General features: G+C 39.0%; 1 protein-coding gene and 1 pseudogene across 12 annotated transcripts in view; both read right to left on the reverse strand.

Annotated features, from left to right (window-relative positions):
- The window catches only part of RNF113A (ring finger protein 113A), a 511,139-nt gene that overhangs the window by 145,244 nt on the left and 352,229 nt on the right, over positions 1 to 13,666 (reverse strand). The gene's annotated exons all lie outside the window — the stretch shown is intronic.
- LOC122216777 lies at positions 4,007 to 4,160 on the reverse strand (annotated as a pseudogene).

Below are 13,666 nucleotides of genomic sequence, written 5' to 3' on the forward strand. Positions count from 1 at the left end.
GCCTTCAGGAAGGAAGGGCTTTCTATCAATTAGAAAGCTGTTCCAAAAGAGACCTGTCAAGAATTCATCAGAGAAGCACATCAGATAGGAAGTTGGACCAGATGATACCCAAGTGCCTTCCATCATGAAAATTCTGTGACTCTAGATATAAACTTTCTTATTTTTTAATTTTTTAATTTTTGGAAAGTTTTATTTATTTTGAGTGAGACAGAGACAGCATGAGTGGAGGAGGGGCAGAGAGAGAGAGGGAGTGAGAGAATCCTAAGCAGGCTCCGAGCTGCCTGTATGGAGCCCAATGCGAGGCTTGAACTCATGAAACAGCAAGATCATGACCTGAGCCTAAATCATCAGTTGGATGCTTAACCAACTGAGCCACCCAGGCACCTCTAGATATAAACTCTTTCTGATTAGAAACCATCATAACTTTATTGTTCAAGTCTCCAATAGTAGAGGCTCAAAATATACTTAAAAACTCAACTTTTTTTACTTGGTATTCAGGTCTAGCCAATGAAACTTTTAAAATACTTGTTATTATTTTTTAGTATTTGTTTCTTTTGTAGGGGTGCTGATGAGATATTTGTTTCTGCAGTAAAAAGCTTGGATCAACTCTTCTAATTAATAACAGACTAAGACTCATAGTAACCATGGACAACACAGAACCCTACGAAGTAACTTGGTACATCTCTCTTGCCCCTAAAAAGATCGGATAGAGAGATAGCCAGACAGGAGTGAGAAGAGGAGAGACATTCCAGTTAGATACAACTGCCAGTGATGTAGAACAACTGTCTTTCAAATGATTGTTGTAAGAATAAAATGAGGTTGCCCATGTATATATAAAGCACCTAGCAAGTGCCTGGACCCCAATAAATGGATACTCTTGTTTTATCACTATAATTATTCATAAATATTAAATCATTTCTATATGTTGCACTGTATGATCTTTGGTTTAAGAGTCTCTAAGAAGATGGGGTAAGGCCTTTTCAGGGCCTTCCTTTCACAGTGTTTAGAGCATTGTGCCGAGGCTCCCTGTTGGATCATCTATAAAATGAGAGGATGTGATGACCTTTAGATCCTTCCAGCTCTCACAGCCAAAGTTTCTATGAGATTTACCACCATGGAGAATACTCCCAAACATGTGCTAAGACTCCAAAATTGGAATTAATAAAAAATTTTGGTAAAACTTGTTGAATATGATATGACCATGTGGAAATAACTTTTCTTCATACTAGTTAGAAAATATCATGAAAAATACAACATTTATAAAAGCACAAATCCATAAAATCCTTAAGACAATACTTAGCAAGACATGCGTGAGACCTATGTAAAGAAAATGTCAAATAGTTCCTGAAAAATATAAACTAATTATTTAATAACTGGAGACATAACATTCTCAGATGGCAAAACTAAATGTTCTTAATCATGTTAATTATTGACAAATCGAGTTGTTTGTTTAAAGCATATCCAATAAAACCCCCAATAGTATTTTTCTCTCTTCTAGCATGCTTGACAAAAAAAGTTTCAGAAATTCATATAAAGAATGTATTTATATAAGGATGGCTAAACATATTTGAAAGAGAAAAAAAATTAGAAAAGACTGGGTACAATACCGTAGACTTTATATCTTGGTACATGCACAAACTAAGTTCTAAATATACTCAAAAGCTAAATGTAAAGTTCACACCTTAAAAACAAGGGGGGAAAACTGAAATGGGTGAATATCTCATCTCTCTAGTAGGGAAATACTTGAAAGCTAGAGAGCAAGCAGGAAGGAAGGGAGGAAGGCAGGAAAGGGAAGGGATGGAGGGAGGGAGGGAGGAAGAAAGAGGAAGGGAGGGAGGGAGGATGGAAGGGAGGGAGGTAGAACCCATAGGAATGTTGATTATTTAACTACATAAAGGTTTGCATTGTTTGTCAATTAAAATATCATTAGCTAAATTAAAATGCGTCATCAACTAGAAGAATATTTGCAAGAATATGACAAAGGTTTACTATTCAAAATATGAAAAGCTTATGTAAAGTTTATCTTAGTCCAGGTGTCCAAGACACAGACTATAAGGCAGGATTAAAAGTGGGAGGATTTTATTAGGTGTATTAGTTTCCTGGGGCTGCCGTAACAAAATACCACAAACTGGTGGCCTAAATGGGAATTTATTGTCTCACAGATCTGGTGGCTGGATGTCAGAAATCCAGGTGTCCTTTGGGTTGGGTCTCTCTGAGGACAGTGGGGGAGGATCTGCTCCATGCCTGTCCTGTCCCATAGCTTCTGGTGGTCTCAGGTGTTCCTTGGCTTATCGATAGCATTCTCTCTGTGTCTTCACTTTGCCCTCCCTTTGCAAGCATGTGTCTTTTCATACCATGTTCTTTATATAAGGACAGCAGTCATACTGGATTAGGGGCCCATCTGGCTTCAGTAAGACCTCATCTTACCTAGTTACATCTGCAACAACTCTATTTATGAATAAGGTCACATTCTGAGGTACTGAGGGGTAGGACTTCAACATATGGATTTGGAGGGACACAACGCAACCTATAACATTATGAGAACTGCCTGTGTGAAAGGCAATAAGGAGGGAGCTAGGTAAGCTGAGAGAGCTATAAGAGATAGGGAGAGAGGTTGTAGACGGCCTGATAGTTTAAGGAAAGGACAGAAAGCCACAGGAAAGTCCTTGAGACAAAATCAGCCAACAAAGAAGTTCTGTGTCTCCTATGAATGGTTCTGCTTTAGCATCCCCACCACACTCGGTCAGTAGGGAACAATCCATAAGTGGTGTGGCCCCAGTATATACAGGGTAGTGGATTTCAAAGTGCTGTACTTGGGGTCCTCAGTCAGTGATGCTCCTGTAGTAGGAGTTCTAGGAGGCACCTTCTCATGACTGCCACGATACCATCATAGATAAATGAATAAAGAAACTATGGAAAGTCCAGCTTCACTGGAAATCACAAAAGTGCAATGTAAGACAGTACTATTTTTTTCTTTTTTAATAGATTTTTTTTGTAAAGTTTATTAATTTTGAGAGTGTGTGCATGAGCATGTGCCCAAGCAGGGGAGGAGCACAGAGAGAGAGAGAGAATCCCCAAATCCCAAAATCCCAAGCAGGCTCCACGAGCTGTCAGCCAGAGAGTAGAAAGGGGTTGGGGGGGGGGGGGGGCGGGGCAAGCTAGATCTCACAAACCACGAGATCATGACCTGAGCCAAAATCAAGAGTGGGATAACGCTTAACTGAGTCACCTAGGCACCCCTCTTTTTAAAATTATCAAAGTAAGAGGGTTTCTTTTTATCATGTTAGTAACATGATCAATAAGCTATTATTAATGTAAATTCGTACAACCATTCCAGAATACAATTTGGTAAAAATGGGTCTTTTAAAATAACCATGTGCTTTTACCTAGTCATTCCTTATTTAGAAATCTATCCTGCTCAGAAATGCATGCAAAGATGTATGCACAAAAATGATTACTATAGTATTTATAGTCATAAAAATAGATGCAATCAAAAAGAAAGGTTTAATCCCAAGAAAATGTAAAGACAATGTTGATGCATTTACTCAATGGGATAAGACGGAAACTATCAAAATTACACCTTTGAAGAAGATTCTAATGTTAGAGGACAACCCTTATGATAAAATGTTAAGTTAATGAAGATCATTTGTATTTTCACATGTAATTTGAATGCAACTAGGTTAAAAATATGGGCATAGAACAAAATAACTGGAAGGAAGCATGTCAACATTTTAACAGTGATTATTCCTGGGTGTGGGGAGATTTTGCATGATGACATTCTTTGCATTCTTCTTTTTTCTTCTATTTTTCAAAATGAGCATTTAAACCAGCCATTTATTTATATTAAAATGGCAGCTCTACCACAGGAGGAAAAGAGATAAAAATAAGCCAGTGGATGTTTCAGTGATAATGACAGAATTGAGAGAATTAGAACCTCCTATTTTCTCATGATATGGGGGGGGGGGGAAATGGAAGAGGAAATACAATAGATAATGAAATGCACCTGTGAGATTTCCTACTAAGCATTGCAATCCTTATTCACCATGGGCAAAGAGGACCACAGTTTAGCTAAAGCAACTGGCTTGAGTCCATTCTCTAAAACTACCTCCCACTTAACATCTAAACTACACTTGATCTTAGCCAAAAGGCCGAGAAGCGATTACATCTAACTAAAAAGAAGTAGCAATCCTCTTTCAATAAATCACTCTAGATCCTAGAAAACAAGCATCCTCTCACTAGAGAAAAATGCCTAAATGCACTGTGACAGACCCCAAAGCGTCATTCCCTTTCAGTCACCTGGGGCTCACTTGGTTATGTGATGATATCCACCTGCTCTCTCACTTCCCTTCTGCTCAGGAAGAGATGGAAACACTGGGCCACAAACTATTGCTTATATGTCACCTCCTTCCCAATCCCTTCTCTTCTAGCCTCGTATCTACCTTCAAACAAAGCCACATTTCTCCTCCTTCAAAGGAAATCATAACACCAGTCAGATCTACAGTGGATAAAAAGCACATCTACTTGGCTTAGTGACCTTACTTCTCAGCGGTTGGTTAGCTATTGCCATAGTCTGAATAAACTGGCCTGCCAGTCAACAAGTTCAAGGAAGATGCTGTATTTTGCAACTCAGACAAATGGACAGTGAAAACTTTTTTCTTTCTTTCCTTCCCCCAACCAAGAAGAGGATCATTAGAAACAGAACTTCCTTGCAAAATGTCCAGTCTAATTGTTAACGTAAATTGTTCAGAGGACTTTTTATCCATCTGACATGGAAGAAACTAATTTATGTTCATTTGTGGAGAAGAGGGAGTAGAAAGAAAATGGGAAATTCACCATCCCATGAACAATAGCTTGTGAACAAGCTTTAAAACTCTTGTACTGTTATGGTGGCTTGCCTCTGAAACTCCATTTCCAAATGCCTCCTGACCACATTACTCACATGATTTCCCACCACATCCTTCCAACTCATTCTAGTTTGTCAAGACATCTCTTCTTTAAAGCTCTCCCCTCTCCCTGGAGTGTCATTTCATTGTTCCTTGGATTTGATAATAGTGCCTTAGTTTGTGCCATCAACCTTTTTCCCTGGGAGGCAGTCGGCACATTTTAGCAGACTTTACAGCATTAAATAAAAAAGGAAGAAAAAAAAAACCTTCCTAATGTCTGTTCTGAATTTGTTTGTGTTCTATTCTGTGTGTATCCCTCCTTTGTTCTGTCCTCTGTGTCAGATGGAAAGCAATCACCCTGCCTGAAATGTATCTATAGCCAAGGCTCCATGTAAATTACAGAGAGAGATGACAAATTTCATGGCCTGGTTATGGTAAAAATGGCAAATTTCACAGTTTGTCATGGATTAATAGAAAGGGAAAACAAACACAAATGAAGTCATCCCAATTGTTAGAAATAATTCCAGAGCGACTATTTGATGAATTTAAACAATGGGATGGAATGCAGGCCGTTCAACACGTAACCCATGATTTTAAATTTAATAAAGGACCTTGTAGTTTTATACTCAAACATCCTCATGCTGAAGTTTGAATTCAAACACAGTTGCACATCAGCCTGAGCTCATAATGAGCAAGCCCCCAAATCCAAAAACCTACGTTTACTCTCCTTCACAGAAAATAATAAGCATCCATGAAATGTTTTCATGATGAACCATGGACTGCAGATTTTTAGGGTCATTGGTGACATCATGATAGATGAGGAGATTTATCTACATGTTTGGAAATGTTACACAGCTCAGTCGATCCACCTGGAAAGTATCTTTAAAAGATTAAGGAACTGAGCCCATCTTCATAGTTCATGCTCTTTAGTTCTAGTTTCAACTTTATTCCCTCTCTTTGCTCATTCTCAGTTACCACTGCGACCTTGTGAAAAACGTGTTGACCAGAGCTTCATTCACCATGGGATTCTGAGAAGGGTCTTAGGAAAGAGTTGGGTAATCCATCATCATCTCTTTAAACTCAGATTCTGTAGCCTGAGCTTCAGGCCTGGCATTCCTGCGGCTTTGGTAACTGTTTCTCCACATTGTCTAAAATCCCTCAAAAGAATTCCTCATTGTTTCAGAACCTGAGCAGCATTTTTGCACTGTACCTCATTTCTGTATGTGTTTGGTGTATGGGCCATGTATTTCTTGTGTTTTTCTATAGCATTTATGTCTAGGGTCTGAACAAAGTAAATACCAAGGTTACAGAAGTGCATACAGTCAAAAAATTCATTAAAGGTAATATTTTCAGGTTACTTGATACTTGTCAATCCAATCAAATTGACCATAAAAATTTAGTCGGAATAAACCTCTTAACCACTTTGGATTATTCAACAAAATGAAGACCTCTAAAAAGAATGTAAATGCTAATAACACTTGTATAGGTAAATAAAGGTAGAAAAAATATTAAATGGTGACATTTGATGCCTTCAAGCACTAAAGATTTAGAAACTGTCCAAAATGCTAAGGTGGAACAGGTACAGGATGTTCTGAAGGGTTTATGTTGTACAAATACCATTTGAATTCCCTAATAAAAAAGCCATCGTACCTTTTTCATCACTGCATCTTAATGGACTACTATACCTAAAGCAATCACATTTGGTGTATCATCAGCTTTGAAAATCATGACTAACTCATCCGGAAACTGGACATGAACAAGGAAAAGTGAAATACTAATGCCTTTCTTTTTACTTTATTGGGAGATTTTCAAGAAAATGGAACAGAACACAAGCAAAATAACTTTAGCTTCACCTTCAATCCCTTCACTGTTTACATAGTCTGTCTCACTATATCACCTTCTTTGTATGTCACCTTGCAATGTTCCTGAGCGTATGTCTTACCTATGCAACTAGACTGTAAGTTCCTTTAGGGTAGAGTCTTCCCCTTATTTTAACCTATCTTGGGAGCAATGAGAATAACTCAGGGCCATAAGTTGTAACTGGCTTGAGAGACACTCCTAAGGACCACATCAAGGCCATCAGCTGCACAGCTTGCCAATTTAACTGTAGTCATTTGCAACAGGTCTTCCTAAATCATTGCTAAGGACGCAAGCCTCCAGAGCTCCATGGAATATCACCACTTAATATTCCCAGCACTGCCATAGAAAACAGTTTCATATGCAAATATAGCCACTCAGCTTTCTGATCATAGAAGCTTCACATTAAGGAAAGGCTGCTGGAACATCTGGTGTCCCATCAAGTTCCAAATATCACCATCAGTAAAGAATGAGCTTGACTTGGAGAGCGAGGATAAAGGCAGTAGCTTCTGGCTGAGCCCCCATTCCATATTGCTGATGGAATCTGAAGAGTGCAGTCATTTGCTCTAAGTCTGTGACAAATGATATAGGTTCTGGCAGATAAGGAAGAACTTAAATCTGAACCTGTTTTAAGGCCACAGAGACTTATGTTTAATAGTGCTCTATTGTCTTCATCCCCATTCCTTTTCAAGAAAACTCTGCAATTTTCTGCAGAGAAGAGTAAACTGGGGGACCAGCTAGGGGGGGCGGGGTAGGGAAATACCACTGAGCCATTCTAGATTGAGGAATTTACTTCCAAAAATAGAGATTGAGCAAAGAGGTTGAGAGTTGAGTGCAAAGTTGAAGTCTAAAGAACCGAAAGCAGTGCTGAAACAGTAAGTAAAGCCAAGGGGACTGGAAACAAAACTGAAAAGCAGAAATTCAGAGCTAGAAGGTGAAAAGAATCAAAAAGTGATAAATCAATGGGCTATAATCTAAACAATGGCCATTTTTGTTTGCCTGCTCTCATATACCAGTTTAAGTCTGATGCTTAGATAAGCCAGAAAGTTTCAAGAACAAAGGAAGAAATGTACATTGCACCTACTCTTTATGTTTCTTTCATCTCATAGAAAAAAATGAGAGGGCTTCCTAAACTTATCCAGTGGAAAATTCAGACCCAATTTGAGTATTCTTGAATCAAGACACTGGCTCCTTTGTCCTTTCTTCTTAGTCCTATCCAGTGCCTCAGGTTTAGGAATTGGCATTGGCCTTCTTTGCCTACATCCTTGGGATCCCCATTTTGGGTTCTGTGGAAGCAAGAGAAGTAGGGCTTGGTCTTATTAGGCTGGGTGCAGGTGGAAGTGGTAAAAATGTAGTTGATCCTCTTCAGTGAGAGTTATTAGGATTGAGAAGTGATCCATGTAGGCTGAAGAAAGAGCCAGAGTTCTTTTACAAAGTTTCCTCCTTTTCTGCCTGATACCTGTCAGGTGCATCTCATCTCAGACAGCAGGCTGTAGGTCTTCCTAACTCACCTAAAATATCTCCAGGTATCCTGTTGCCAGAGCCATGGTAGCAATCAGATTACAAGGTAATGGTTAATGGTTAACAAATGGCAGGATAATGGTGGCAGTCAGATTGCTGGTTAAATTAACTTAAGCCTAGTAATGCAAACCTGGGTTTGCCACTCACTAGCTCTGGGTCTTTGAGTAATTCTTTAAGGCTAAATTTCCCAGTTTATCAAATGGGTCTTCTTCAAGATATATGTATTTATTAGGTCTGCAATACTGGCTGTGATGATGATGATGATGATGATGATGATGATGATGATGATGATACCCATCAGCTACTTAACCCCAAAACAGTTAATTTTCTACCGGTGTAGGTCAAACAGCTCTGCTCCAGGCAAGACCCAGGGATTCAGGTGGTTCTGACTGAAGCCCCGTTAATTCCTCTGCCTCTGCCCAAGAAAAGAGGAAAGAAGAGAGAAGATAATCTCATGGAGATATCAGAGGCCAGGAATCTATTTACACCCCAATGACCAAAACCTGTCCCACAGCTCCACCTACATTCAAGAAGGCTGAGGAAAATACCCAGGAAGAAGAAGGAAAACACATTGGTGACCTTGATGAGCACTGCTAAGATCTGCCCTAGCCACTGTGGAGGCAGTTTATCTAGTTATTGGCAGTGGGTTTCTGAAATGGGGCATGGAGCATCCTGAACACTGAGAACCAGGAAATGAATCAAAGAACCAAGAGATATAAGTGGAGATTAAGAGAGAACATTTTTGCAGATAGGGAGATGACAAGGGATGAATAAAGCTATTTCAGTGGGCCTGCTCATCGCCCCTCTGCTTCCCTGGATAAAAGAGAGTGCTTCTCTCCTTAGTCCAATCCTAGCTAATATGACATGAAGCCAGATGTCTTTGTAAAGTCTCTTTTTCAAAGGCTGCAGAGATCACTGTAAGTTGGTATAGCCAGGAAAGGCTTCAAAGCAAGTGAAGGACTTGTCTACATTTTCAAATAGGCAAAGAACTAAACAATTGATACAAAGATAAGAAGTTCATATTTTGCTCGCTGTATTTGCCCGATCGTCACCAAGCAAGACAATGAAAATTAAAGAAGGGGAGGTCACTAACATTTTTGGCCATAGGGTGACATAGTATTAATGAAAACAGTAACATTCTACCTCCTTTATTCAAAACAACTTAAAAACGAGATATGCAAATTATTTTTCAAAAATGATAGCCTTTCGGCTCTAAGTTCTTCTGAACATGATAGCACAGGCCTTGCATTTGCAGGTAAAGAGAGAGTTGCACGTGGAAAATTTTCAAAGACCATTCCTGATCTGCTTACAGAACTGCCTAAGAGTCCTATGATACACGTGACTTCTGTTTTAACTGAATAAAGAAAGGGAGGAAAGTAAGTAGGAAAGACTGGACCCAGAAAAAAGAAATACTCAGAAAGTGATCAATAGTTCTGTGTACTGTCTTCTAGGGTACAGGGAAAAGAAGTCCAGGGATTTACCACCAAGTTTAGATAAAGTCTTGTAGCCTGAGAAGTTTTCATGCCAAAGCGTCAGTGCTCTGTCCCCTAAAAATACGCTCTGTATGTTATAAAAAGGAAATAGAACAAAATTATAGTTCGTGCACCTACAGATCTTCTTCATTCAAGTGACTTCTTCTCAATTCTTAGAAGCCTATAGACGAATGAAAATGTAATTCTGTTATATAGCACCTGATAACAGGAGAAATATGGAGAGGCTGATATATACATAATACCCAGTTGTTATATTTATTATATGTTACTTCAATTAGCTTTTCTCTTAATGTTAGAACATGATCATAGGTAATGGAATTTAATTAACTTTTACAGGTCCATTCCAACAAATAATGTATCCTATTTTTAATGCATTTCTAAGAGCAGAAGCGTTTACCTTTCTCTGTGATATAAATTATCCACAACGAAAACAACTTATTTTCTCTAAAACTATTTCTTCCTCCTGAAGCTCCTAGTTCTTTTAATGTTTCCTCCCATTCTAGACATTTATCATTTGTTTCTCAGCCCCACAGCCTGCGCTTCTATAATCTGCTCTGTATTACTAGGGCTGGGGTGCTACAAACTACATTTCCCAGACACCTTTGCCTGCTGACTTTTTTTTTTTTTTAGTTTTTTTTTTTTTTAACGTTTTATTTATTTTTGGGACAGAGAGAGACAGAGCATGAACGGGGGAAGGGCAGAGAGAGAGGGAAACACAGAATCGGAAGCAGGCTCCAGGCTCTGAGCCATCAGCCCAGAGCCCGACGCGGGGCTCGAACTCACGAACCGCGAGATCGTGACCTGAGCCGAAGTCGGACGCTCAACCGACTGAGCCACCCAGGCGCCCCGCCTGCTGACTTCTTGTTAGGTTCAGCCAAGTGGAGGAACGGCTGGAGGAAAGACAGAAGCAGTGTTTGTTCTCTCCTTCTGATTTCAACAGCAAAGCAGTTGCTAAGAGTGTCTGGCGGTATGGTGGCAGCATGTGTAGAAGAACTACAGCCTCTTGCACCCTAGAACGGGCAGCCCTTTGTACATGGTTCTTGTTACAGCTGAGGCAACTCCTCATTGGTAGTTCGGCAGTGGCAGGTCTAGGCTCCTGGGCTCCAGTCCAAGGGCACCAATAGCTCCTCCGTTTTCCGTTAGTCCAAATTTACAACCTTGAGGTCATTCGTGACCATTCTGCCTCTGTATTACAGCTTGTCAATCATCTTTTTCTTCACAAGACGTCTCATACAAATATTTTCTTTCTTTTCTGTTTCATCTACACTGCCCTGGCCCACTCCCCACCTAGTTCTTGGGCCACTGCCCTACTCTCCCAGACACTAAAACTTGGGAGAGCTGAGTTTAAATTTCAGTTCTTCCACTTACTTGCTGTGTGGCTTTGGACAAGTTACTTAACTCCTATAAAACTCAGTTTCCTCATCTGTAATAATAGTAAACAAAAATTGGTAACAGTTATTGAGCACCTGTAATATACTTGGGGTTTTGCTAAACACTTTATATGCATCCTCTATTTAATACTTTTAATACTATCAGCTGCATATTATTCTCCTTCTCATTTTTGCAGCTAAGGAAAAAAAAAACAAGATTTAGAAGAGTTAAGAAATTTGCTGGAGGTCTCACTGCTAATAAATGGAGGAGGTGGGAGTTAAACTCAGGTATCTCTAACTTCAAAGGCCATACTCTTCAGCTTATTTAAGTGATGATCATAATATAAATATTGTAAGGTTACTGAGATGATTCAATGAGAAATATACAGCCCTGATAGGGGCAACATGTAGTAAGCATTCAACGAATATTAGATATTATATCATAAAAGTGCTATAATAGTCTTTATATTTTACACAACATTACATGTGTGAATCAATGGCCCAAAATATTCTGCTTTGTTATCTTCACCCAGATAATTGGGTGTTTATTCCCCACAGAAACATATATGAGAGTTAATGGGAAGACAGAATTTGCTTATAGTAAGTTCTGTGGACAGACCCACACTACCATTAAATATACCCTCATATTTCCTTATGTATTAAGTTCTTCATGCCTAAATATATCCTTTTCTTTTGGTGTAGGCATAGTCTTAGTTGACACTTGATATAAAAATTTAGACCTGAATCTTTAATTTGAATATTTGATATTAGAAGAACAGTAAGACAAATGGAAAATCCAACTGCCAGGAAGGAGGACATGGCCCAGGAAGATAAGGAACAGACCAATTATAGAGAAAAGGGGGAAAATCCTGAAGGCAAATCCCATTCAGGTCTAGAGTTAGAACACACATCCAGTGAGTTATGCCTCAAAATACAGTCACTGTATCTTTTCAGGTAGTTTAGCTTTCTGTTTTGAACTGCTGGCTTCACTTGCTCTAATAAGAATATTTTATACCCAAAGGTCAACAATTAATAACCAGCAACCCAAATAAAGCTTCTTTGTTACCTTTTATCATCACTTCTTAAAACTTCTGGAGCATCCATCACCTTATCCTCAAATGATTTTGTTCATTTTTAAAGCAACCTGTCTTCCCTTTTCATTAGTGGGTAATTATAATTAGTTCCTCAGTAGTCATCGTAGTGTAGTAAAAAGAGGAGTGGACAGGTGGCAAGAGACCTGAAGTCTGATGGTGACTCTGATGCTAAATACCTTTGTGAACTTTCTGGGCATTCATTTTCTCATTTGTACAATGAGACCTGCAGTTCCATCTCGGGCAGGAATTTTATGATTCTAATTAAGAATGATTTTCCATTCTGATTCATTGCGATGAATTGAAGCACACCCAAAGAATGAATTTGGCTGCATTCCAAAATGCTGCCTCTGGGAACTCTAATCTTAACAATTTCACAGAAAATTCAGTTGGCCAAACACTCACTGAACAACTACTGTGTGTGCAATTGCTTAATGTTCTGGAGGATACAGGTCCTAGTACCAGCCCCCAGAGATCTTCTAGTCTAATTGGCGAGGCAAGACACACACACGCCAAAAAAGAAGATGTAAGTACATGGTGGAATAGCACATGAATCTGTATCAAAAGTGCCAAGAAGGCAACATAGCATAGAACAATCAGTGACAAAGAAAAGAATATGGGCCACTTAACAGGAGACTTCAAAGGCAAGTTTGACCAAAGCAGAGTGTGGGAGAAGAATAAAAAGATGAGACAGAAAATAGTTTGGTCTGAGAGTGAAACTTGAACGCCAGTATAAGGAAACTTGACTTCACTGACTACATAATGAGGAAGTATTATGAGGTTTTACAAAGAAAATAATAATTTCTTTTTTTGTAAATTTCTATTCTACTCTATTTTAGAGAAAGAGTTGGGGAGAGGGGCAGAGGGAGAGAGAGAGAGAGACAATCTTAACCAGGCTCCACACTTAGCATGGAGCATGACAAGGGGCTTAATTCCACGACCCTGGGATCATGACCTGAGCCAAAATAAAGAATTGGATGCTCAACTGACTGAGCTACCCAGGTTCCCCGAAAATGATAATTTCTAAAGAGTCATGCTGAATTTCGAAATTGTGTTATTTTTCATGACATACATATTTCTCACACATCTGAATGAACTGCTGAATCTTTAGAATTTAGTCTTCATCTCATCTAAATTGGACAGGTTGGACAATGAACCTGACAGGGTTGGACAGGTTCTCAGAATCTGCAAGAGCATCATTTCAAACCTATATGTCAAACTTACACACATTCCTTTAAGAGCCATCTGCAACAATTAAAATACTTTTAATTTAATGTGAATAAAGATCAAAACTAGTAGCTAGTGCCAAAGTAAAAGCATCAAAGAGTTCGTCTCTAAAACTTTCTCTTTCTTCTCATTTATTTGTTTTAATGTTTATTTATTTTTCAGAGACAGGAAGAGCATGAGTGGGGAAGGGGCAGAGACAAAAGAAGACACAGCATCTAAAGCAG

The sequence above is a fragment of the Panthera leo genome, chromosome A3 (assembly GCF_018350215.1).
Source record: "Panthera leo isolate Ple1 chromosome A3, P.leo_Ple1_pat1.1, whole genome shotgun sequence".
Taxonomy (NCBI): Eukaryota; Metazoa; Chordata; class Mammalia; order Carnivora; family Felidae; genus Panthera; species Panthera leo.